The 27,158-nt window shown below is 37.0% G+C and overlaps 1 pseudogene; it reads right to left on the reverse strand.

The window, feature by feature from the left end:
- Positions 1-1,018: 1,018 nt before the first annotated feature.
- Positions 1,019-27,158, reverse strand: part of LOC114651154 (uncharacterized) — a 34,436-nt pseudogene continuing 8,296 nt past the window's right edge.

The following is a 27,158-nucleotide window of genomic DNA, read 5'->3' on the forward strand; positions in this document are numbered from 1 at the left end:
CCAGGTAATTCCAGATGGTTCACAAACAACTTCTTGCAACTGTAGTTATTTTTAAAATGACAATATGATTGAAATGAAATATATTGGATAGAGTAATACCACTTGCTTGTCCACTTCACTAATAAACAGTACAACCTTGAAAATGTGGGGCTAAGAATTTTTTTACAAAAGACAAAAGAAAAAGAATATTTATTATTTTATATGTTTATCATGTCATAATCAAAGGCATTTGTAGAAGCCTCAAGGCTGTGTGCAAATAGCATTTGACCATTTTAATGTAATTCGGTGTATGCCTAGTGCAAAGTTTCTTAATTTGCTGGCTGAGTAGAATTCTGTATAGAGTTTGAATGTTTTTATTCTTATATTTGATTTCCTTCAGGTAATACAGTTTACTGTCACTGTCCAAAAAGCATACAATCAAATTAAAACTGGCCCAGTGCCAGAAAATTGGGGTGTGATCTGCAAAGGACTCATATTCCATCCAGTTTTGGTTCATCAGATGCCTGTATTGAATGAGGATGTGGTAAAAATGGAGTGATGGACTTTTCATTCATAATACATACTGTACATAAAAAAATAGAGTATGGGTGGGGGAACTTCATTTTACCTGAATTAGCTTCAATTATATACAAACTAATGAAAACAACCTGTGAAAAAGGTGTTTAATTGATAAATAAACCTATTACATAAAAGTTCATGCTATAAATAAGTTGCTGCGCCTACTACTGTATAATCCAAGAAGTGCGAGAGCATACAAAAACTAAAGAACATTACAACCCAGTAACTGATACTTTAAGGAGAATGGATGGTGCAAATCTGTTTGCATACAGCATGAGTTAAGGATTGAGAAAACTTTATCAGAGTGGAAGTTATATATACACACATGTATACTATATACTGTAAGAAACATCACCTGGATGCACTAGGACACATCATCAGTGATGTAACCTGAGGTCATTGGGTATTTCGGGTCTCGCAACATCGTACACTCTCGCTCAGGCGAGCCAGCTGGGGTTGATCAATCCCCAGCTTGTATCCCAGAAGCGATCCACAGATCAGCCCTCTTCACCCAAAGCCACCTTGAGGCTTTCTCTGCAGCTTCACTTGCGGATTTAATCGCCCTCTTCTTGGCCGCTCCTGTTATGCCCAACCATGTGAGGACTCTGCAGAGTGAGCGCCCTGCAAATCCTCAGCAGCCAATTTTTATGGGCTCATAGAGTACCCTCCAGCCTCTGACCCTGCACGTCTCCACCACCTCCTGGTACTTGGCACATTTCCTCTTGTTAGCTTCCTCGATACGCTCTTCCCAGGGCTCCAGCATGATCAGCTGTTTTGAGGCCTCTGATGTAATGATCATGTCTGGCCGGAGTGGTGTTGTTATAATTTGCTGCGGGAACTTTAGCTGGTTTCCCAAGTCAGCCTGCAGCTGCCAGTCAGAGGCTGTGTGGAAGAGACCTGTTATTACTGCCTTTGCCAGGGATTGCTCTCCAGCTTTAATGAAGGTAACTGCCTTCTTTGGGCTGTGGAGGAGTTTGCTTGTCTTGATGGCTGCAGCCAAGCTTTCAGCAACTGCCTTGAGCACCTTGTCATGGCGCCACCGGTAGCGGCCGTCTGCCAGTGCCTTAGGGCAGCTGCTGAGTAGATGTTCTAGAGAGCCTCTTCCTGGACAAAATGGACACGATGGTGTCTCACTCTTTCCCCAGACGTGGAGGTTTGCTGGGCTTGGCAGGGCATCGTAGATCGCCTGCACCAGAAACAAAAGAAATCTCCCTGCATGATGTTTGTCCAGGTGATCCTTTGCTGGAGAGTACTCTCCCACCTTGTCCACGCACCCTGTTGCCGGAGTCCTACTGCCCTGCTCTCTCTCTCTTCCTCCACCCCTGCTCGGACCTCTTTCTGGAGTAGATGGATTCTCTCCTTGCCCTGGGCCTTGCCGACCTGGGTCTTTGGGAAGTAGCCTAGACCTGCTCTACCCTTTGCCACGGTGCCCACCAGAGCCTTCTGTCTCAGGCGTGACTCTGCCACCTTCACAGCCTTCCCGCGATAGGAAATCGCTACTTATCAGTCACCTTCCCCTTCTTTAGTACCATGGACCTTGACTTGGAAGGCTTAAAACTCATCCTTGCCCATGTGATGAGTCTCTCAAGTCCTTGTAGGATCCACCTGCTCCCTGGAACTGATGTTGTCGTGATGGTTAGATCATCCATATAGGCTGTTATCGGGGGCTGTCTGTACGCCCGACTTAGTCAGGGGCCCTCAGCATTCTACTTCGGCTGCCTTGACCACCATATTCATGGCAAGGGCAAAAAGAATAACGGAGACGGTGCACCCTGTTATTATTCCCTTGCCAAGCCAATGCCAGTCTGATATTTCTGACCCAGAAGTGTCCCTTATCCTGAAATTGTTATAGTAATCCAGGATCAGATCCTTGATTTTCCTGGGAACATGGTGGCGATGTAGTGCGAGCTCAACCAGCTTGTGTGGTATAGACCCATAGGCATTGGCCAGGTCCAACCATAACACAGCAAGGTCACCTCTATTTTCATGAGCTTCTCTGATCAGCTGAGTTACCACACCTGTGTGCTCCAGGCAGCCAGGGACTCCAGAAACCCCCCCTTCTGGACAGAGGGGTCGATGTAGTTATTCTTGAGGAGGAACTCTGTCAGTCTTTTGGATACGATGCTGAAAAACACCTTTCCTTCTACATTCAGCAGGGAGATCATTCTGAACTGGTCGATGTTCCTGGAATTCTCCTCTTTAGGGACCCAAACTCCCTCAGCACACCTCCACTGGTCAGCGACTTTCCCTCTTCGCCAGATCACCTTCAAGTTCTTCCATAGGTGCTGGCGAAGTGCAGGGCAGCGCTTATAGACAAGGTAGGGTACGCTGCTCGGGCCTGGAGTGGAAGCTGATCGGGCTGCCTTGATGACCTCCTCAACCTCCTTCAGACTTGGCTCACCCTGCTTGAATGCTGTTATTGGGAGGGCAGGGTTGATGAGGGCTTTGTTGGCATCGAGATCTTGATCCCTCCTAGGATCGCTCAATGTGTCCTGGAGGAAGCACTTCACTTCCTCTGATGAACACTCAAGACGCCCACTGCACTTATCCCCTAGCAGTTGTTTCGTAACACCAAAGGGATTGGCAATAAAGGCCGCCCGCCTCCTCGCTCTCTGTCTTCCCCACCTTCTGTGCCACTCTGCTCTGCGAAAGGTCAACAGCTTCTTCCGCAGGATGCTTTCTTATTCTGCCACCAGAACTCTTTGTCTTAATTCCTCTGTCCATATGTCATACCAAGCATCTTCCTAGCTCAGTCCCTTACAACTTCAACTGTGGTGTTCCAATCATCTATCATGTCTTCACCACCATCCAGCTAGCGCCTGTCTCACTTCCTCTCCGAATTTCTCACAGTATTCTTTCTCTTTCAGCTTCCACTCCCTGATCCTTGGTTCTATTCTCACTCTTTTTTCACCTCAAATGTCATCCTGTATTTCACCAATCAATGCTATCTAACTATACTATCTCCTGCCGCCACCTTACAATCTCCGCCACTCTTAAAAGTCACCCTGTGTTCCTCTTTCTTCTTAAAATATGTATTCACCACATCCTTTTCCATCCTTTTTGCCAAGTCATCCACCATCTGCCCTTCAGCATTTTTCTCCTTAACGGTATACCTGATCATCATATTTAACATTACCCCTTCGATTTCCAACTTTGAGCTCATCACTCTGTTAGACTTCTCTTTACCTACAAAACGCTTCTAACATAACATTTATCTTCTCATCTACACCATGGTGAAACAGTTTGTACCCACATCCTATGCTTCTGCCCTTACTCCCTTTCCACTTGGTCGTCCTTTCTTCGCTTTATCATATCAGCCAGCTCTCTCCTTTTACCAGTCATTGTGCCTATATTCAAAGCTCTGACTCTGAACTCCACACTCTTTTACTTCCTCCTCTTCCATTATCTTTAAACCCGCTTTCCCCCTCTTGATGTATTTCTCATTCTTTGCCCAGCAGTAGCATAGTTTCTGCTGATTCCCTGCCTGACAGCAGCATCAGTGGCGATCGTTGGAAACCCAGGCTTCGATTTATCTGTTATGGACATTCTTTTCTCATCCGCTTGTTTGATTTGGCACAGGTTTTATGCCGGATGACCTTCCTGATGCAACTCTCCCCGATTTAACTGGGCTTGGGACTGCCACTAAGACTGCACTGGCTTGTGCAACCCAGATGGCTGGGTTAGAAAATGTATTATATTTCTAGTATTAACCTTTTTCCTACAAATTATGCATTTGTTTTTATTCTAAATACCACTTGTTCAAAGACCTTATTAAGTTTGTATCAGTTTTAACCATTACCCAACAAAAGCTGAAATTTCAATAAGGATTTGTGAAAATTCTCAATCATACAGACAATATGGCTTTGGGCAATTGTCAGTTATTTATGGCCAGACCTAGAGCCATGAAACTCCTTAACAACATAACAGTACTTAATTGCTAGACTATTCGTATGTATGAACAAAAAAAATCAATAAACACACATTAATTGACATATAAAATCTGAAGCATAGGTGTAAAATAGATTGCAAATAAAGTAGTTCATTTTAAATAAAATTTAAAAAAAATATATAGTGGAAAAGGTGGTCATCAGGGCTCAATAGTCCTTTCCATTCTTTTAAATTAAATTCCTGTCAGTTGGAGTATGCAGAAAAAAGGTTGTTTATTTAAAATTTGGTTGTTTTGAATGTGCTTGAATTGATAATGTTAAATGGTATGGAAAAATATTTAATGATCAATTGCCATTACAATCGTATACATGACAATAAAAAATAATTCTCACTTTTTTCTAGATAATAGTTAATTTGACTAATAAGAAATGTGTTTTGTAAAGCATGCTTCCTGCTTACATCAGAGGTGTAATAGCATTGGAACTGCAATCTACTGTCATACATTTAAAACTGATACATTTAACTGCAAAATGCAATACAAAATCTACATCTTGTCCCCTTGGTTCCAGTTCATTTAAAGTAAGAGAACTAGGAGGTGAATGAATATGGAGTAATACTCATTTGTGTACTAGGCACATTCCTAATCTTAAGGATATACCACTACTTTTACACAAATTGGCTGTTGAGCCCTTTTGTCAAAAAACTCATGTGTGTCTTAAGAGTAATAAAATGGTCTCCAAAAAAGTCCTCTCTTAAAAACTGTACAATCATAATTCTAAACATATTTAAGCAATCTTAATTGATATGAAAAATTCACAATGTTTTTTTTTTCTCTGAGGATAGCCATAGAAACAACTCCTTATCTCCAGCCATTATTGATGCATTGCTGTGTTTAAAGTCAGGGTAATGAAATTCTTTCACTGGATCAAAATTCTGAAGATAAAGTAGTTATTTCATTCTAAATCTAAATTGAGTTCTCAAATCTAATTTTAAATTTCTTTTTATACATTTCATGTTATTCACTAGCAGAGATTTTTTTTCTGATTTGCAGATTTGAAACAAAAAAATGATTATTATTTTTTTTAAACTAGTGTTTTTTTCTGGCAGATCAATTTGTTTTCTTGCTTTGCTACAATTTTCTAAAATTTAAGGATTTTAACAAGAATTAACTAGTATGATCACACTATTGTACTTTTTACTGTAAGTCTTTGAATTGGCTAAGAATAAAATTTAAATCTAATTTTCAAATCCTTTTTATATGTACACACTATAGTCTAAACAGACAAGAAGGACTAAAATTTAATAGGTATGTAAAATTTAGTAATATTTTTATATAATAGTTTCCCACTGCAGAAATTTTTAATGATAATAACTTTTAAATGAAATGTTTGTACAGCTGTGCAGAATATATATTATATTAGTTAGATGAGACTTTGAAAGTTTGATGAACATATGTATTTTTTCTGAAGTTACTGCTGAGTATTATAACAGAAGTATTGTACAATGTAAAAAAAAAAAGTAAGGTTTCATAAAATGAAATGTCCTTAATCTATCCTTGTGGTGTTATCTATTAAAGTGATAAAGAATGTCACATTTCCCGTATAGTTATTGGCTAATAAAAAGCTAGCTGTGACATTTTCATTGTTCATGTATGAATTACTTCATCTGCAATTTAATGCATGCCTTTTCTTTACACTCTCAACAAATTCTTATTAATTGTTGTCACATACAGTAAACAATTATCTTATTTATGGTTGCCAAATCAGAACATTCAAGTCTACTAACAATCATTTTAAAACAATGCTTTAGAGCCATATATTAGACTGCATATTTTTTCTTACATGACTTGCATTAATTAGTAGTGTTTATGAGCAATTAAAGTAATCTAAAGTTAAACTGATATGTTTCAGATATGGGATTAAGGAAGTATGCTCAGAATATAATTAGATACAACAGTGTTTCTCAAGTTCAGTCCTTTTAGCCCACTGTGATTGCAAGTTTTTGACCCCACTAGTTTCACAGTTAGTGAGTCATTTTAAATCTAATTGATCTTATTGTATAATTAGCTGGTCTTATTTACCATTTCTTCTTCTGCTTTCAGAAAACCACAGTAGTGTGTGTATTTGACCATATCTTTAAATGCATTACTTTCTTTTGTCATTTTACTATTAATTTCCCTTTTGTTCTCTGGAGTTTGCTGTCTTCATTCTCCCCTAATAATGAATGATAATTGACATGGATACCATGGCAAGTGACAATGAATGCTGAAATGTTGCAGTTACTGCAGTTTCATGGGATAGAGCCCACATGCTCATTTCTAATGGCTTAACAAATCAGGACAATTGGAAAAGCAGAATGAAGATCATGATGATGATAATGAAAATCTTAAAATTCAGGATTAAAAAAAAAACCTAAATTACCTCCATGTAATGCTTTCTACATTACAAATTGTAGCCACAGGACTGAACTTACTATAAGGTAATGACAATTTGTTTAAGACTATCATAATAATTTTAAGTATAACTAGGGGGCTTCGCCTTCTGCTCGCTTCGCTCGCCAACCCCGATGTTTGGTTTTCCGGATACTCACTTTTAGGATTTTTTTTCTTGGAATTGTTTCTGTTTCATTAGTTTCACTTTTATTTCAGAACTTCTGTAAAAACAATATTCGTAATCTTGTGAGTCCCAATATGCTGAATCTTTTTAATGAGATCAGGATGGGTTTCTCTGTTTGGAATCTCAGCACAGACAAAACGATCTACATCATCAGCAGTTAATAATTTTTTATTACAAAGTAACCAATAAATGCATGTGCGGTAAATTCCGTTTTTGAAATTCTCAAGATTCTTTATTTGTCACATGCATAGTTATACAGGACAACCCACAGTGAAATGCATCCTGATCCGCTTATCAAAAACTGTGCAAAGTTAGAAGAATATCAGATTAACAAAAAGTCATAGATTGAAAGATAACAGTATAGTAGAACATAATAAATAAGTAAAATTATGTGAATAAAGTAGAATTAAGTGTTAAGGTGCAATAGTGTAGTGATTATTGTGAAAAAACAAAGTTAGACTGGTGCATAGTTAAATGAGGCAGTTTGTTTGTTTGCGCTACTGCGATCTTTACTTTCTTTTTTTATATTTTTCTAATTTTCCTACTTTCATATCCTCTAACTTTCTCCACATGTGTATAGCGCCAAGGTTTTTTTTTGGGGGGGGGGCCGTTCTAATTTCACTGGTTTCATAGTCTCTAACCTGCTCTGCATGTGTTTAGCGCCAACGTTTGTAAACGTCTTTATGAAGTTCTACTTTCTTTTACTCATTGTCTTTTAATTCTGAGCCGGATTAGACATGCTTTTTTTTCAATTCCACTTGTTCCGGGCTGATAATTACTTTCCTTATTTTCTGAATTTGCACCTCGATTATTCTTTTTTGCTCTTTTTTCTGTCCAACGCATTTGAGTCTCTTTTCTCCACGCTGCTTTCTTCTTCACTTAGATGTCGACATTTAATTTATAATGTACTGTACTGTCCTTATACGCTTTATATGCGTTGAGAGCCCTGGATCTGTGTGTGCTCAAATCCTTCACAAGACTGAATGTTTTGCTGCCTATTGTCCTATTTGATAGATTGTAAGTAGGGCGTGTCTTTGGTCTCGCGGGTAGATTGTAAGTAGGGTGTGTCTTTGGTCTCGCGGGTCTTTAAAATGTCTTACGAGAAGATCACGTATCATAGACTTGCTTTTTGCTTTCCAGCACAGGATTTCTTTTTATAATAGATAGATGATCAGATATTTGACACTTTTAGTGCATCAGGAACTGTGCCATTCAGTACTGAGCTATTAGTAATACTAAGAATGGGTGCTGCCTGAACACTCATTGACCTTTTAACTAGTTTTGTTGGGACTGGATCTAAGGAAAAAGTAGTAGGTTTCATTTTAGAATTTAAAGTTCTGACTTCCTGTTCTGTTATCAAATTAAAATTACTAAAGCGGTGTGTGTAAGGCAAGACCAGGGTTGCTAATGCAGTATTTAGGTGAAGTTGAAATCTGGGATCTTATATTGTCAATTTTCTCTTAAAAAAGTTCATAAAGTCTGCGCTGCTAATGTCTGTAAGTATTTTTGCATTGCAGTTCAGAATTCCCATTTGTTAGATTAGCCACTGATCTATAAACAGCACGCAATGAATATTACTGTTGTTATCTATTAATTTAGAACAGTAATTTCAGAAGGCCATAAAGAGAGCTTTTTATACTTTTCAATACTCAATGTTCCTGCAGTTTGGAAAACCTGCAGCTTTGTTGCTCTCCACCTATTCTCCAGTTTTTGACACTATAATTTAAGAGCTTCAGTATTCTGAATAAGACGGTGAGTTTCTATGCGCTTTAATCATTTTTGTTTAAAGGGAGCTACTGTATCTAAATCCACTTTCTAAGTCACATTATGAATTGAGGTTAGCTGATCTAAATTCTTTTCCACAATTATGCTTGAGTTTATCAAAATATCTTCAAATTTTAGTGAAGAGATACCAATGTGATGCATTGTCACACTATCTTTATTTTAATTAGCATAGTGTATTGGTAAGAGCAAAACAAATAAAACATAATTAAATAGTGATCAGAATTAATTACATTTAAGTAATATTTAAATTTTGAATCTAAACTCTATAACTAATAATTAGACATAGTCTGTGGTTCCGGTTATGAGTCAGACCATTTAAAATCTTGGAAAAACCTTACTTAGTTAACAAATGAGTAACACATTTGCTAAAAGTGTCAGCCTCCACATCAGTGTATATATTAAAATCCATCATCTACACTAAATGATCACAATATAAACTAAACCAGATAAAAGGCAGCCAAATTCAGTCATGAGCAATAAATATGGCCCTGGTGGTCTGTATACTGATGCTACAATTGCATGGGAATTTGTTTTAATATTCAAAACGAGAGCCTCAAAGGATTTAAATTCACTTAATTTCTTAGAAGCATTTTGCAGTTCATTACACAAAATTATCCCAAGTTATCCTCCTCGACCAGTATCTCTTGATTAATGAAGGAATATATAACTGTTTGGTGACACCTCAGCTAAGGAAAAATAGTGTCAAATTTACTAAGCCAGGTTTCAGTAAGAAGACTCAAATCAGATTTTGTTCCTAATATGATATCATTTATCAAAGCACTTTTATTCAAGTTTAATAAAAATGTTCTTAACTAGGATTTAATCTTTGTTCAGCTATCCGCAGTAGCTTGCACCTGTTTAAGTAAATGTCTGGAATGAAAATCTACAGTCATTGCCAAGTTTTGTGGATTTAGATTGATACTAACACCCCTGCTCTAGTGTGGGTGCGTGTTCCCAGACCGAGTTTGGTTTTTGCTTTGCCCATTTGGCTTCTGAAACCGGCAAAGATGTAATGAATAACTTCAGTTCATGTAATTGATGGAAGTGTATATATATATAGAGAGAGTACGTAATGTTTTGTTTATATATATGTACATATATGTGGAGTGAACCATGTATGTTTTAGGCTTAAATGTAATTTCTTAATTACTTATTTTGAAAATCAGCACCTCACATGATTATATCAGGACTGGAATTTGAGAGGTTGATGTAGACAAACAATGAATGACAAGAGCAACCTGACCTATGTAACTCATATTTTTCGCCATAAAGTGATGATTAAACTATGCCACGAAAATGTGCAACATGTCATGTTCATTAAGCATATGACGGATGGCAAAAATCATCATTCATGAATGTTTAGTGTGTCCACCTGAAGAAAACATATCGGCAGCACTGTAAGGGATATATGTTTTGATTTCTCCAGTGCCTTCAGTACCATCCAGCTACCCTTGTTAATTGGTAAGCTCATACAGTAGATATGCAGGTGGAGAAGCCAATTGTACCCTGGATAATTGACTATCTGTCTGGCAGAAGGCAGCTTGTGAGACTCAAGCACTGCGTCTCTGATAAGAATGTGAACAACATTAGAGTACCACACGGAAAAGTCCTGTTTCTTTTTCTCTTGCCTCTGTATAAATCAAACTATATATATATATATATATATATATATATATATATATATATATATATATATATATATATATAATTTCAAGGTCATGTCACTTACAGAAATGTTCTGATGTTTATGTCCTTATGGGAGCATATTGACAAGAGGGATGAGATAGAGTTTAAGGAGTCAGGTGGAAAACTTTTTTCTTGGTGTAGAAGGAATTGTCTGTAATTTTAACTTCAGCAAAACCAAGGAACTGGTTATTGACTTTCACCACAAGAGCTTCTACACACAGATACTGTTCAGGGAGTGGATGTAGCTCCTACTAAGTACTTGGGGGTTCTACATCAGTGACATTCTGGACTGGTCTTGTAACACAGATGAAATAAAAAAGAAACAACAGAGCAGACTTTTTTTAAGATCACTCGCTCCTTTAATGTGGGTAGTGACATACTTTACATATTCTACAACTCCTTGATGGCGTGTGTGATTTTCAATGTTATGGTGTGCTAAGCCAGTAATATCACTTCAAGGGATGCCCACTGAATCAACAAGCTGATTTAAAAGGCAGATTCAGTTATATGAGGCACTCTCAACCTGCTGGAGGTAGTAGCAAAGAAGAGAATGATAACAAAACCAAGTGCCATTTTGAACCATGCTGCACATCCTCTCTGATACACTAACACTACTCTTAGCCAACAAATTATTCAGCAAAGGTGTGTCAAGAAGCCTATCTATCTATCTATCTATCTATCTATCTATCTATCTATCTATCTATCTATCTATCTATCTATCTATCTATCTATCTATCTATCTATCTATCTATCTATCTATCTATCTATCTATCTATCTATCTATCTATCTGTCTTTAGCAGAGTTGACAATGGTATGTAAAACAATTTTTAATTGGTGAATTGGCAAAAAGAATAGCTCCACATGTATTCCTATGCTTGATAAAGTTAAATACATTTTTTCTTTATTTCTAAATTTTGTTTGCTGCTTGATTTTTTATAATATTAGCACAAGTCATAAATGTTTTAAACATTATTGGTTCACAGACCTTGATTTTTTTCTTACCCTCTGTTCAGCCACTTTATTTACTATAGTTTTGTCCTCCCTTTTTTTGGACCTTGATAAATTTAATGTCCACCATGGTAATTTAAACCTCAACCAAGATCATCACTATGTCAGGATATCAGTATAGAATAATTTAATGATATGTCATGTATGAAAAAAGAATTAAACATAATCCTTATGATATAAATTTGCTGGTGATGCCCACTTAACAAAGCTTGAGATGCATGCTCCGTTTTACTCATAATGCATTTTCTTAATTGGAGAATGAACACATTAACTAAAAAATTATCTTCCCTTATTATATTTATATCAAAATATCTTTATAGATCACCAGAAGAGGGCAGAAAAGTGTAGCAAACCACCTTGGCCATTCGCCTTATTGCCATTTACAACTAGTTATTTAATTTATTTCAGTTTTTGTCCTTTTTAAAAGAAACCTGAATCCTCACTTAAATCATACTTTTAACTTTGGTTGTCATTTTTGCTTCAGAAGGGATGATAACTTTGGCAGTAAACATTGATATGTAACTTGAGTAAATGGTGTTAAAGGTGAGAGGTGTGGCCATTGTGCCAGACGGCTGGGGACCCTACCCAGCCGGGATGCCTGGACAGTCCATGAGAGGGACGATACCTTTCCTGGGCCACAAGAGGGCAGCCGCCCTGGTCTGCTTGGGGGCCACAGGAATCCCTATGGGATGACGTGGCCACCACCAGGGGGCGCCCGGACAGTTATGGAACCCTGGATGGCAGCACTTCCGCCACACCAGGAAGTGCTGCTGGAAGATGTCCCAGGGCCACCCGGAGTGCTTCCGAGTGCTCACCTGACACTTACACCACACCAGGAAGTGTCATCGGATGGAGCAGCTGGAGCCCATCCAGGTTATTATAAAAGGGGCCGCCTCCCTCCAGAAGACGAGCCAGAGTTGGGAGGAAGGAGACGGAGCTTGTGAGGAGGAGAGTGGAGGTCAAAGAAAGAAAGAAAGAGAGAGAGAGGGAGAGAAAAGAGACAGTTGTTGGTAACAAGGCATTGTGGTGCTTATAGAAAATAAACGTGTGTGTGTCTGTCTTTCTGTGTCCAGGGGCTGTCTTTCCATGCCATGCATTTTGAGAAAAATGAAGATTATTATAATTATTGCTAAGAGGAATGTTGCAGCTAAACCCACTGAGGAAACAGGAACTTTAAAGACAAGTGACAACATCCAACATCTTAAAAATCATTGTTACTTCAGACTAAAGAAGAGAGAAAGAAAGAGATGGAATAAGCAGGATTTAAACTCCAGAAAGCATATGTGACACAACTAGGAGAAAAACTTCATTAAGTATAGTCATGAATGTTTAGAGATATTCAAAGATAATCAAGTAGGTTTGCAAAGATTTTTCATTTTTAGGCTGGAGATGCAATTATATGAAGAAAAATGTTCTCTCTGTTTTTTTTTTTTTTTTTTTTTTTAAATAACCCACATTTCAGTTTAACCCACACCCGAAAAGAATGAAGAGTTAAAGATAAGGAGCATATAAATTAATGAGATTATATGTGATTTATCTTCAACATGTAAATTAATGAGATCATATGGCATGTACAGGGTAGTAGTGTGTTTCCATATGGGTGGGGCTTTGTTGCTGTTGTATTATTTTTGACTATAATTTTAGCATCCATCATGGAATTTGTCATAAAATGTACCAGTAATTTAGTTATAAACTTGTAAATATCAGGCCCTTAATGCATTTTGTTTTTTTTAAATATATAGCATAATCTATGCAGTGTCTCAACAACTATTCTTTGTCTTGACAGAGTATTGCTGTTTTTGACTGTTAGAAAAGTAGTATCAGTATTTATTTGAATGTTAGCATTGACTTAATTACCATTTAAATATCAAAATTGCTTTAAGTACCATATAATATGACAAAAACTGTTGTTAAGAAAAGTCAAAACCCCTGTTCTATAATTCATTTCTTGGATAGAGTGCTTTCTGTTTCTGTCCAACACAGAATGACTGGCTACATGAATGGACCAAGTTCAAAATTATGAAATGCATTTTAGAATGGTAGTTCCATTTGCGGTACTACAGTACTTCAGAGTTGCTGCAAAACTTAACCACAGTACAAATAATGATTTTATACTTGTCTTGTAATCAGTTTCTTCAATTGTCCCTGAAGCATTTTTGAAGCATTAGTTATTAGTTATGAGTGTGAAAGACTATTGGGGGCCACATTTCAAAAGTCACATGGTTAAGCATTTCAGTGTTTGTGGGTTTTTCAAGGTTCAGAATATGGTATCACTTTTGGTAACTTTAAGAAAATGTTTTGGAAGAATAAACCAATCAATGTTTAACTAGACGCATCTCCTCTTTCAGCTACTGTATAAAGTTTTCAATAGAAAGAAATTTCTTTTTGTTTTTCATGGCAGAGCCTAAAATAAATATTTTTTTAATAGAATGATACAGCACAATAGTGAAAGCAAAAAAGTAAGACTGTATAATATATTGTATATAAAATGTTTTTGTCTTTTTGGCAAAATAATCAATATAATAATAACAATAAATAGAAGTAGAAATATAAATAGAAAAAAAAATTCATAACTAGGTTATGTACATGAGTGCAGACTTTGAATACACAGACCACAGTGATATATTGATTGTACTTTATTTCTGCCTACAGTTTAAAACCTACATGTTTTACCATTTTGGTGGGCTTCCTCCTGCACTTTAATTTCTCCTGCCAGTTTAAAAACATGCTGTTGAATTGATTGACTGCTTACATAGGACCAGTATGAGTGTTCCTTGTGGTGAATATTGTGTCTACAGCTGATTGGTGGAAGGATTGAATACTGTTTCTACAGTTAACTACATTTTATTAATTTTTATTAATATAAATCTGTGTTTTTAAAGGACATAAGAAATAATATTAGGTTACTGTTGAAAGACAATGTTTGTTCTTATTTATTGTAAAAAGCTTCAATAATTGTAAGTGTTCATTCCATCTTTAAAAAAAAAAAACTCTTAGGTTATCTCTTTCTAACATGTAATTAAAAGGACGTCACATGGTGTACTGCCAGAAAAACTGTGAGACAGAAGAAAATTGTTGCGGTGTTGACAGTGATCACTATGCTTACTATATAATAACAGCCCCAGTGACTGGCAAGACATCCTGTAGACCTCTGCAGGAGTGTCTGAATCCTGCAGAGTGGTAATAGGACCAGAAGAGGACTATAATGCAATTTACCAGTATATCTTCAACTGCCTTAGACTCTTGCAGACATTATAATGCTTTGTCAAAGTTTGGTACTTCAGTTCTATCTGTTTTCATAAAGGAACAAGTGCTGCAATATTAAACTTTCTTTTTCACAAACAAGACTCAATATGTTCATGTACGCATGCAGCTTTGTAACTGCTATAAATCAAGCTTTTATTTCCATTGCTTGTTGTCTAAAGATACAGTTGTTACAGTATATTGAAACAGGCTTAATTTTATTTTGGGCAGGTGTCTTAAATTATTTTATCAGTAACATAGCAGTATACCACAATATTCATTTGCTAATGTATATTAAGGATATTGTGTATGGTTTATGTTTCTGAATTCCTTTAACAAAAAATCAACCCTCCCCATTATTTTACCATTTGCGGAAATTAAAATTTTCACAATGCCCATCTGCTATGGTATAAAACTTCAAGAAACATGTTCTTCTCCTAGTTCTTTACAATGGGCTTGAAACTACAGTATGCAATTTAATTTTATTTGTTTTGCAAATACAGTATAATTAGTTATTTTGATTATTTTAAACCTTAACAGTTAATGATTTTTGCTAAGAAAAAAGTTAATTTCACACAAGAAGTTAAAGAAATTAAACTTTTGACAAAGCATACAGTAGGCAGTCAAAATCTAAACCAAAAAATAGAAGAAAATATTAATCTTTTTCAGCTACAGCATTAAAACTGCCTGCCAAATATTGTACAGGTCCCCTTCATACCACTAAAACAGCTCTGACCCATCGAGGCATAGACTCACCAAGACCTCTAAAGTTAAAGATCTTTCTGACCGGTTCCTCCGCCAGACGTTTCCAGCAGACCCTCATTATTCGTTTGGGTCTGCCTGGTCTGTCCGGCAACCTCTCCTGCCATCTGATCCAACTTACCACCAGGTGGTGATCAGTTGACAGTTCAGCCCCTCTCTTCACCTGAGTGTCCAAGACATAAGGTCGCAGATCTGATGACACGATTACAAAGTCGATCATCGAGCTGCGACCTTGGGCATCCTGGCGCCAAGTGCACTTATGGACACCCTTATGCTTGAATATGGTTTCCGTTATGGTCCAACAACTGAACACCACTCGGGTTTAGATCAGGAAGACCGTTCCTCCCAATCACACCTCTTCAGGTTTCACTGTCGTTGCCGACATGAGCGTTTAAGTCTCCCAGCAGGACGATAGAGTCCCCAGGTGCTGCGCCTCGCAGCGCCTCTTCCATAGATTCCCAAAAGTCTTCACCTGTGTTAATATTGGTCTTGACAATGACTTTGGCTTCAGCAGTGGCTTCATGTGTAGACAACAACTGTGTATTTTGCTTCTGTGCAGGGTGTGTTTTACTGTATGAAATTAAACAGTTACTCCCATTTAGATTTTGCCAGCTTTCAAGACATGCTTTTTTGATTTTCTACACTTTTGTCAGCAAAAATGCTCATCATGAAGTGGCAGCTTATGAAGACAACCTGAATATTTCAGTAGTCTTGTCATAAGTTCATACATTTTGAATTTATCACTTTTGCTGCAGTATTTTAACTTAATGATCTTCTTGTACCCTTGTTCTCTTCTGTATAATGAAATCGCTTTCCTTCATTAGTTTGTGGTGCTGTGGTCAACATTAAGTTTGGGAGTCATTCAATGGGATAAGTACCACATGTAATTGAAGATGAACTGATGACAACTGTTTGAGTGTGATGATTTAATAGAATCATCTATTGATCATTTACCCTTATCCAGCCTTAGCAAACTATTTTTAGGGTTACTGAGCAATTTTTATGGAGGTGCATTCATTTTTTTTACAATATGGTCTTTTATTTTTTTTTTTTTCAAAAATATCATACATTCCTGATTTCATTGTTAACTGATAAACAAGTGTTGCTGACATACTACCATCATATAGGAAACCTACATGTTGTCTACATTAGAACAGTCTAAGTGAGAACAGACCATTCAGTCCAACAAAGTCCTATTCACTTATATAATTTAAAAAAAACAGTCTAGTTTTAAAAGTTCCGAAAGTCCTACTGTCCACCACACTACTTGGTAGCTTATTCCAAGTGTCTAAGGTTCTCTGGGTAAAGAAAAACTTCCTAACTTTTGTGTGAAATTTATCCTTAACAAGTTTCCAACTGTATCTCTGTGTTCATGATTTTAATATAAGTCTCGATCCACTGTACTAATTCCCTTCATAATTTTAAACAATCATTTTAATTTCAATCATGTTACCTCTTAATTTTCCTTTGCTTAAACTGAAAGGGCTCAGCTCTTTTAATCTTTCTTCATAAATCATCTCCTGTAGTCCCAGAATCAGCACAGTTCTTCTCTGGACCTTTTCTAGCACTGCTATGTTCTTTTTGTAGCCTGGAGCACAAAACTTTACACAGTACTCCAGATGAGGCCTCACCAGTGCCTTATAAAGCTTGAACAGAACCTCCTTGGGCTTGTACTCCACACACCATGGTATATAATCTAACATTCTGTTTGCCTTCTTAATGGTTTCTGAACACTATCTGGAAGTTAATAGTGACAAATCCACTACGGCTCCTAAACTCTTCTAAAACTAAAAATACTCAGGTGAAAAGAAAATGAAAAAATAAACAGAAGTAAGACTGCTTCAAATAAATAAATGATTCAGTGTAAACTCTGCAGGTATATTGTCTCAAGATGGCCTTCTATCCTCTAGACATGAGCTAGCCTGCTGTGCTGAGGGGAGTGGCAGTGGATGGGTTCTATTTACAAGCCTGATGGCATAAGGAAGAAAACTGTGTTTTAGCTTTGATGTTCTAGCTGCTATGCTCTCATAGCATCTCCCTTGATGGTAGCAATATGAACAGTTCATGTTGTGGTCAGATTGTGTCCTTAACAATATTATTGGCATTCCAGAGAACTCTGATGTTTATGGGAGTGCTGTTCAAATGATATTTTGCGCTGATTTTACCACCCACTGTAGGTTTGCTGTATTTATGATTGTTGTTTTGGAAATGTTGTTCCCCAGTCTGACTGAATGGGGTCTGCCTGTTAAAAAGTCCAGGACCTAGTTGTAGAGAGTGGTTGGCACATCAAGAGTGGAGAGCGTGATGGTGAACATACCTGGTATCACAGTGTTAAAATCCAAGCTATTAATCAATAAACAGCAATTATGGTCACTTGACCCTAGTGGTCAATCACCTATACCCCCTCAATTCTAATCTGATTTTTACAAAATACTAAATCCACATAGGCTTCACCCCGTGTTGGTGCTTTAACATACTGTGTTAAAAAACAGTCACTAATCACTTCTAAAAACTCCTGCTCTTGTGCTCCGCTGTTTGCAATGTAATCCCATTTAATACCCTCCCCCCCACCAATAGTCCCCCATGACTTGCCTATCTAATATTACTTTCTCTAATGCTTTCCAGACAAAGCCACATGTCCTCACTAAGATGGGGCTCATCGTCCAACTGAATTGTAGAGAAAGATAGCTGGATTTGCTAGCTTCTAGTTGGGGTGTACTAATTTATGTTGTTTACTTTAGTGAACTACAAAGAACAAAATTCTTGAACTATCTCTATCACTCTGTCACAATACCACTTTATTTTTATTTTGTTATGGTTATTGCATATATACTTATTTACACTCTATGTATAGTTATTCCAAAATATGAACTAAAAAAAAAGTGGGAGACATTATTTTCTTCAGTTTAAACATAGATCTTTACATTTACATATTGGTTAAGGATGGCACACATACTGTCCATCCATTAAGTATTCTTTTTGAGTTTTAATAAGAAGCTTTACCTTACTAATACCTGATAATTGTGGCCAGTAGTGTTGACTTGTTCTTGATCAAATACGCAAATGTGAATTTCATCTGATCTTAAGAAAGGAATAATGTCAATAAACCACTTTCTGTGAACATACTTGTCTTGCTATCTTATGATTCAGTTATGGCATTAAGTGCCAGATCACAAGTCTGTTCACTTGAAACCCTGTGCCCTTCATTATAAGGAACGGTTTTTGCACTCAGGTGGGGTTGTCCATATACCTCCGACAGTTATACATGAGTAAGCAAAATCCCACCTTACACAGGAGATATGGTTCAATTTAGATGATAATGCAAAAGTTGAACAATGTGCAAAAAGTAAAGAAGCCACTAAATAAGGGGAGACACCTCAGTTTGAAGTTTCGACTAATGATATGTACTTTCTTGTATGCCAGTAGGGACACATTTGAATCAGAAAAGTGGGCACTTCTGGGCACTTAATTTGCTCCACCCTTGAATATTACAGTTAAACGATAAGAACATTGGATAAGAGCAGTCATCCTCAGGAGAGTGTTGCGATCAGTGTCACATTTTTATACTTAATTTACCAACACAGTATGCATTAATTAGATTTCACTTGCTTTAAAAATTTTACATAAAAGAATGCTAAACCTACCTATTAGTACAATTTCAGCATAGTTTTGTCTTTTACAAAGTTCTTTGTTTTTGTCCTTTTCTCCTGCTCTCATGCTTTTGGTTTATCTGCATATTGTCTTGTAGTTCAGTGCTCTCTTAAACTGAACATTTGCCAATTAAGATTATGTATTATGTTTAATCTGAAGTTATCTGAGAGTTGTATATAAGACACCAGCTGCCAGGACCACTTTGCATGAGTTTGCATCTGAAACTTTGTTCTTCGTCTCCCTTTAGCCTTTCTCCTTTTGTTGTAAGGTTAGTGGTTTGTTGAGACTTGTTGGTTTTGGAACATTTGGTAAAGGATATAATTTTTGTCATTAAGATTGCCGAGTATTGGTTTGTGGGCTGTTAGCTTTGATATTTACTTCAGTTATTGTTCAGTTATTATGAACACTTTCAAAGCACTTCCGTTTTTCTTGTCCAGCACCCCTGACTCACTGGTGTGAGAAAACTGCCACATATGATATGCTGTTCAACTTTTGATGTCAAGTTATGCAGGATGTCAAGCTTTTTCAAGTTTCTCCCTATTTTTGGTCCTCTGAACCTGAAAAACCCTCATCTTTAGGCCATTTGGGACCATATTTTGTGCAGAAAAAATTGTGGCTTCAGCAAAAAGGATCAAAAGAAGTTGTGCATGCCATATCAACTTATCCCAGGGGATCACTCCTTAATGGGATTCAAGTGGTCAAAGTTAGTCTTTTTCACAAAAATTCGAAAAAAAAGGGATTGGTATTTTAGATCTTTAGGGTATCATTTTATGCTGTTTTGAGGTTGCTGATAATAAATAAGATGCTATTTTTGATTCTTTACCACTGGTCCTAGCCCCCTTACAGAAACTCCAAGAAGGTTAAAAATGACAAATTTAAAACATAAGCATATGTTATTGTTTTTAGATAATTTCAAGGTCAATGATTATGCATGTGATGTTATTTTTGACTTTTGATACTTTACTAGGGATCTAGCCCACTGTGAGCCTATAACAATTTGTGAAAAAATGACAAATTTCTATTATAATCGAGAGTATTTAGGATTTCAACGATTACATTGAAGCACACATTTTAATATTTCAAATATTTGATACAACTATTCTTGTTTATTATGTACTTCTTTCTGAAGAATTAAATCATTACATGTCTTATGAACACCTAGATTTCAGGTGGCCTACACTAATTTGGACTTTTTATTATTGAATTTAGATTTTTAGAAATTTTTATTTCTGTGGTATCCATTTTGGATTCATCAAAACAATTATTCTGTCTGTTAAATTTTCAAGTAATATCTAAACATATTGAAGCTTCTGCCATATAATGGATCTTATTTGCAAATCTGTTAGTAGCATTTCTTTCAATGAACATGACTGATTATTTTTATGTAATCTTTCAGTAAGTTTATCATTCAGTAGCATTATACTTTGCACCAAAGTATATGCATATTGTTGGATATGTGCTGCTTAATGATCACTTAAAAACTAGTTTTACAGCTTAATTTTCATAAGTTCATAACTTGCAATTTTCTTTTCATGTGTTAAGGGAAGGTTAGTACTATCTGACAATGGAATATGCTATTTCTTGAAACTAATTATTTCTTATAAAAGAAATACTATAATAAGACACAAGAGGGTACAATGAGATGATCCTATAATAAATGTGCAACATTTAATATAAAAGTTTATCTTCAAATCATATTGTACTGAAAAGTATATTTTAAACATCTTTAGGTCACTTGTATACTGTTCTATATGATATTTAACACAATTCTACTAATAACACAGTTCAAAGTTTGGTAAACCTACAACCTTACTTAATTTATTTTCATCCCTGTAGCTAGGCCACTCTGCCTTGTTGGATGACAAATTCCAATTACTGTCAATTTATTTTTCTGCATTTAACCCCAGCACTCTATTATTACACAACTTATTATTATTCAGCATAGCTAAAATAAACTGCACAATTTCATGTATGAACAGTGCAATAAACAACATAAAACTAAACCACTATGCAGTATAAAAAGCTATATGCAGAGAATTATGCTATCTCCCCGCAGAACGTTTTTTTTTGGTTATTTACTCATTTTACTATTCCAGAACTTCCATTTTAATTTCTTCTGGAGGATAAAAATGGTTTTGAAGCAAAGATGGTGAATTTTAAGCCAATGTGTACCCTTTAGATCAATTTTTAATCTTTCCATACAACTATTTCCTGAACATGTATTTCTCCAGTGTAGGGCAGCTGCCCTGGCAAAACAGCCTTAAGAACAAATCAGACATGAAAGGGACATAAGTAAATTGCCAGAAACAGCTCTGAGCATGTACTTTTTTTCAGGGTTATATTTTTGACACTGTATTTCTTAGTCCGTAGCACATATAGTAAGGGTACAGGAAGCATGGAGTCTGTCACTATAAGTTATTTCTCTTTTCAATGACATTTACTTATGCAACAAAAAGAACAGAGATACATGCAGTATAAGTTTCTATGGTGGTAAACGATACGGGGGAATCTGCTACAAACTGTGTTTTTAATACAGCAAATGCTTTGAAAATTACACAAGTTATCAGCATTTCTGTGAAAAGGAAAACAGACTGTCATATTTGCTTTCTAATCTTTCACCCTGCAAAAGAAGGATAATCACACCAGGAACTGACTTCTTTTGCCTTGCATTAATATTTGTTTTAGCAGCTTTGATAATTTTTAAAATGCTAGTACGTTAATATTCCATTAATATAATAAGCTATAACATTTCATTTACTATATGTAAATATGTGGGGTTAAGATGGTTCTATGAACAGAGAACATGGCTATTCCTAAATTGGTGACAGGCCTCCTTTTATGTGTATATCTTTATATATGTGTATATATATTGTAAAGGAGACAAAAACCAAGAAAGATTTTTGGAGCACTTTGCAGCCAACCCTGTAACTTACAACAAGATGAATGAAGAAAGAAAAAGAACGGTCCATCACAAAGGGTAAAGTCATGTCCCAAAAGGTAGTACATGAGCTTGTTAATAGTCCATTTAATTGTGAGGGCCTCTCTCTCCACCGCTGCATGCCTTGTTTCCTGATCCAGTAGTTTTCGACTCAGATACATTATAGGGTGTTCAACACCACTGATGCTTTGGCTCAACACGACACCCAGACCTGTGTCTGAAGCATCAGTCTGCAAAATGAAAGTAGAGAAAAATCAGGAATTATTAAAATTGGTGCTGAATTGAGGGCCTGTTTTACATCACAGAATGTGGCCTTTTATTTCTCATCCCATGTCACTGAGTTGGGAGCCCTTTTCTTTGTCAAATCCTTTAAAGTAGTTGCCCACTCAGAAAATCAAGGTACTGTACACACCAATGATTGTACCCCGCCAGTCCTGGGGAGGTTTGGACCTGACTCTTGATTTTAAGACAGGGGCAGTTCATTATGGCTTCAACTTTGATGCATTGTGGATGTATAGTACCTCTGCTCACTAAGCAACCCAAATATTTTGCCTCTGTTTTCCAAAATAACATTTCTTCAAATTAATTCTTAACCCGGCTTCACTTAGAGTCAGCAGCACTACATGTACCTGTTATATATGGTATCTCTTTGTTTTAATTCTCTAACGCCGCTGCGGGGTGGGGTTTGTTTTGTTTTGGACGTGCTCTGTCTCTTCGTATGTCAGAGGACCGGGACATCGCAAAGTGGGATCAAGCCTCATGTGGGGAGGCAAAATGGGGGGGTGGGGGGATAAAGGGGGGAGAGAAGGAGAGCAGGCTATATCTAAACTATTCCTCTAATCCCTATATCTATAAGTATCAATGCAACAATAGGCTAAAATGCAATAACTCATGGGGAAACTTGAAACTAAGATTAAAACTGCCTCATTACCAGTGTAGCAGTAGAGGTATCGATCCACTTCTTGGCCCCTCGGGTACCACTCCAAACACCAGGTAAAAGTCCAAGACTCTTTTATTTTCTTATTACACAGTGCACCAAGTACCCTCCACTCCACACTACTCATATAACACAATAATACTCCGAATACAAATACAATTACCAATCCTCCTCTCCCAGACACTTTGCCACCCTACCTACCAGCTCAGCTCAGTGTACTGGGCTTTCCCAGAGTCCTTTATTCTCCCTGACCCGGAGGTGTTCCTGCCCAACAGTCCACAAGTCCTTATTCCTTCCGGGTCAGGGTAAACAGTCCTTATCTTCACCCCGGAAGCACGTCGTTTCTTCCTGTCCCGGGATTATGACGCACTTCCGTGTTATAGGGCATATATGAGTCCACGGGCCTCCCGACAGCGACTCCCAGTGGTCCCCAGGGTATCCAGCAGGGCTGTGTATAAAAACTACATAGTCCATGAGGCCCTGCTGGAATTCGGGGCCCGTCCATGCTGTCGGGAGAGCTCCTGCTGGCGGCCTTGGGGTGAGGGCCGGAATATGAAGCCGGCCATCCTTCACACCAGTTAAGACTATAAAATGACATTAAAAACTCAGAATCAAGGTCTCCATGATGGGACAGTTAACTTCGTGAGCTGGAATGTTAAAGGCCTGAATCAGGAATTAAAGAGAAAGAAAGTATGCTCTCACCTAACAGGCTTAAACGCTAAAATAGTATTTTTACAGGAGACCCACTTACTAAGCAAGGATCAGTTCGGACTACAAAAAGACTGGACTGGCCAAATATTCCATTGTAGCTTTATAAAGAAAACTAGAGGGGTGGGAATTCTCATACACAGAACAGTTCCATTTGTAGCATCAGATGTAGTATCGGACCCTGAAGGGAGATATGTGATGGTCATGGGCAACTTATATAACAGTAAAATGATTTTGATAAAAGTTTATGCACCCAATGTCGATGATAAGGAATTCATGCAAAATCTATTTGCATCCATTCCCAATGTGAACTCTCATAAAATTATAATCGCTGGGGACTTTAATTGTGTTTTAAATCCACTTTTAGATAGGACTCCTGTGACAGGGGGGACGACATCTAATACTGCAAAGACAATTACACAGTTTTTAAATGATCACAACTTATCAGAACCCTGGAGGTTTCTTAACCCAAACTCAAGAACATATTCATTCTACTCACCAGTGTATTATAGCTACTCAAGAATTGATTACTTTTTTACAGATAATAATTTCCTGCCTACAGTTAAATCATGCAAATACGACACAATTGTTATCTCCAACCATGCCCCTCTAGTCTTAGAGCTAAAATCATTAAGCCCCTCACACTCACCTCGCAGATGGCGCCTTAACCCTCTTCTATTGGCAGACGAGAACTGCACAGAATTTATATCCAAACAAATCAGCTTCTTCCTAGAGACAAACACGCCCACAGAGGTTTCTGCAGGAACACTATGGGAAACTCTAAAGGCCTTCTTAAGAGGACAGATTATTTCATTTCTTTCCCACAGAAATAAATTAGAAACCAAGAAAGTGTCAGAGCTAAGAAGCGAAATTACTAGAATAGATGAAGAACAAGCCAGGTGTCCAAGTGAAGCTCTCCACAGGAAAAGGCAGGCCCTGCATACAGAACTTAACAGCTTAACTACTAAAGAAACTGAACAACTTATTTATAGTCTAGACATCATTACTATGAACACGGAGAAAAAGCTAATAAGCTTTTAGCTCAACAAATTCACAAACAAGAAGTTCGCAATGCAATACCAGTAATCACCAACACGAATGGAGAAGAAATTATTGACCATAAAAATATAATGCACGCATTTAGAGATTATTATAAATCCTTATATTCTACTGAGCTCAAAGAAGACAGCACACAATCAAATGCATTTCTGGATACATTACAGACACCACAAATAGATGCTTTAAGTGCTGAGGAACTGGATAAACCTCTAACGCTAACAGAATTACTAGATGCTATAAAGTCACTTCAAAGCGGGAAATCAGCAGGCCCTGATGGTTACCCTGTAGAATTTTATAAGAAATTCTACACTCAGCTAGCTCCCCTCTTATTGGCAACATTTACAGAAGCTAGAGACAACCAAATACTACCTCAAACATTTCGTCAAGCATTAATCACCATCTTTCCTAAACAAAATAAGGACTTGTTACAATGTGCATCATACAGACTAATTTCACTCCTGAATAATGATGTTAAATACTCTCAAAAATTCTAGTTAGAAGGATGGAGAAAGTGCTGCCCTCGGTAATATCACAGGATCAAACTGGATTTATTAAAGGCCAACATCTATCTTCCAATCTCCGACGCTTGTTTAATGTTATATATTCACCAGCAAAATCAAACACCCAAGAGATATTACTATCATTAGACGCAGAAAAAGCATTTGATATGATTGAATGGAACTATCTTTTCACTGCATTGGAGAAATTTGGGTTTGGCCCGAATATTTGTGCATGGATCAAACTACTGTATACCAATCCAGAAGCCTCAGTTTGTATTAATAACATTTGCTCAGACTACTTTAAGCTAGAACGTGGTACCAAACAAGGATGTCCCTTGTCGCCACTGCTGTTTGCAATCGCCATTGAACCACTGGCGGTTCACTGCCAAAATTCTTATCAGATAAAGGGGATTGTCAGAGAAGGACTGGAACAGAAAATTTCTCTATATGCAGATGATATGGTTTTATATATATCAGACCCAGAAAACACTGTCCCTGCAGTTTTAACAGCACTAACAGAATTTCAAAAGATATATGGTCTTAAAATTAATCTGAATAAAAGTATACTCTTTCCAGTGAATTCACAAGCATATAATATTAGATTGGACACCCTACCTTTTACCATAGCAGATCAGTTTAAATACCTACGGGTAAATATCACAAGTAAACATAAATCTCTTTATCAACAAAATTGTGCCGTCTGTATGGAAAAAATTAAGCAAGACTTGCATAGATGGTCAACCCTTCATCTCACTCTAGCTGGAATTAACATTGTTAAGATGAATATCCTTCCTAAACTTTTTTTTTTATTTCAAAACATTCCAATATATATCAATAAATCGTTTTTTAAACAGTTAGATTCAACAATAACCTCATTCATTTGGAACTCAAAACACCCACGTATCCAAAGAGCGACCCTACAAAGACCTCAGACAGAAGGTGGCATGGCTTTACCTAATTTTCAGTTTTATTACTGGGCAGCAAACATACAAGCCATAAAAACCTGGACACAAATAAATGAACATACACAGGCTTGGTCCGCAATAGAAGTAAAATCCTGTAGTACTTCTTTATTCTCCCTGCTCTGCTCTCCAATAAATGCAAGTTATAGCAAATATACTAATAACCCAATTATGCTTTACTCACTCAGAATATGGAACCAACTTAGAAAGCATTTTAAGATGGAAAATCTTTTATCTGTGGCACCTCTGCCAGAGAACAACCTGTTTCAACCCTCGCAAACATATCCAGTTTTTAATACCTGGAAAAGTTTTGGGATTAAATTGCTCAGAGATCTTTATATAGACAACATATTTGCATCTTTTGAACAATTACGTTCAAAATTCAACCTCCCAGCTACACATTCCTTTCACTATCTTCAAATTAGAAATTTTGTTAAACAGAAATTGCCCAATTTTCCCCACTTTGCACCCTCCACAATGCTGGAAAAAATACTGCTCAATTTCAAGGAATTAAACACCATTTCCGCATTATATAAAATCCTATTAGAGTCCCTACCTTTCAAAGATCCAAGAGGACATTGGGAAGAAGATCTCTTAATCAATATATCAGAAAAGGAGTGGAAGGTAGCAAAGCAGAGAATTCACTCAAGCTCCATATCCGCAAAGCATAGAATTATTCAACAAAAAATTATATATCAAGCCCATCTGTCTTGCTTAAAACTGTCCAAAATGTTTCCAGGGCAAGCTCCAACCTGCGAACGCTGCAACCAAGCTCCTGCCTCACTGGGTCACATGTTCTGGGCCTGCACCAAACTAACATCATTTTGGACAAAAATTTTTAAGTGCCTTTCAGACAG

Source organism: Erpetoichthys calabaricus, chromosome 4, assembly GCF_900747795.2.
Source record: "Erpetoichthys calabaricus chromosome 4, fErpCal1.3, whole genome shotgun sequence".
NCBI classification, from domain to species: domain Eukaryota; kingdom Metazoa; phylum Chordata; class Cladistia; order Polypteriformes; family Polypteridae; genus Erpetoichthys; species Erpetoichthys calabaricus.